Genomic DNA, 1,645 nt, shown 5'->3' with positions numbered 1-1,645 from the left:
GGATTTCAGATGATAACAGTGACTTGTATCAGCTTTATTAGACTATTTTTCATTGCTCACTTCAGCTGCACCCCCTGCAAAAAAAGTATCTATCTATCTATCTATCTTATCTATCTTATCTATCTTATCTATCTTTATCTCAGATGCACAAGAAGTCCCTTTTTTCCGAAGAACCAGGCCTGGTGTTTCAAGCGTTATCTCTTACATAAACCCATCATATAAAAGATATTTAAAGTGAATAGAAAATAGAAAGTACCAAATATTGTCTGCCTTCCTCCAAGGCTTCCTTAAAACATCAGGAAATCTTAAAAATCACAAATCGATGACTTTTGTTTGTAACATAAAAACTCTATTTTAACTGTTTATGCAAGTGGCCAAAACGAGAGATAAAAAAGCCCTAGTTTTATAAGGCAATTTTTTTTTTCATTGCAAATGCAGGCCTAAACTTAACTACCAGGATGTTGAAATTAATTTATATTTCAGGATTTTTATTAAAATAGATGTGATTTCATCCAGGTGTACTTTTTAACTTAAAACTATGTAAAATATCGCGAGATTAGATATGTTTGAGAGACAGAGCTAATGCTAGATAGATAGATAGATAGATAGATAGATAGATAGATAGATAGATAGATAGATAGATAGATAGATAGATAGATAGATAGATAGATAGATAGATAGATACTTTATTGATCCCGAGGGAAATTCAAGATGCTAACTGATACACATGCTATTTCTAATAATAAATCTCTCTCGACATGACAACACTTTCTGCACATGATTATTTGTTACTATTTGTTCCAAACTACAGAATTGGTGAGGAGTGACTTTATGTTGAACGTTAAATATCCGGACTGTTTTTTTCATGTCTCGTCGTACCTCCGGTTAGCTTGACGCCGCTGTTGGCTCAAACGGACCAGAGAGCTGCAGCGGATTGGTTCAACCGCGCATGCGCCGCCCCGAAGTTTCCCGGTGATAGCCGAGACCACCACCCACTCGTAGGAGCAGCATCCATTGGGCGAGCGGGCGGAGGCAGAGCCGCTGCAGGCTTGTGGGAGGACGAGGCTTACGTGAAAACACTACGGGTGCTTTAATTTATGCTCTATAAGCGAAATAGTCACGGACAGATATTTTTCAGTGTAAAATTTAAGCCAAGGTTCAAAGTAAGTTTAGAAAAAGGTGCTTTTTTCTTCCTGATTTCTGGCTCCATCAGCTGTCCTGTCTCTCAAATAAAGGCAGAGAAAATATTACAAGAAATAACAGTCGCTGTCTCTGGGTAAATGTTGATAATAATAAAATAAATGCTCATTTGAGATAACAACATTTTGACCATCATGTGGACCCTACAGGTCTGTGTGCCTGAAACTGCACCTCAGAGATAAATGAGGATGTTTTTCAGTTCGCCTCTGGGTGGCGCTGTTGCTCTGTGTTTGACACGGAGGGCTCCTGCAGGTTTCAGCCTCCTCAGAGAGTGTCGCTGTCCATGGTGCTGTGTTAGATGAGTTGCCTGTGGTGGGAACTGCTGTCGCCATGGTGCTGATCAAAGACTAACCAAAAAGATCAACCTCTGTAACGCATTTAAAGATCACTTCTGACTCTGCTACAACTTCTGCCCCTGACCTGTGCAGCTTTGAAACATGAAACA

Source organism: Symphodus melops, assembly GCF_947650265.1.
Source record: "Symphodus melops genome assembly, chromosome: 20".
Classification (NCBI taxonomy): Eukaryota; Metazoa; Chordata; class Actinopteri; order Labriformes; family Labridae; genus Symphodus; species Symphodus melops.
Note: the sequence above shows the minus strand (reverse complement) of the source record.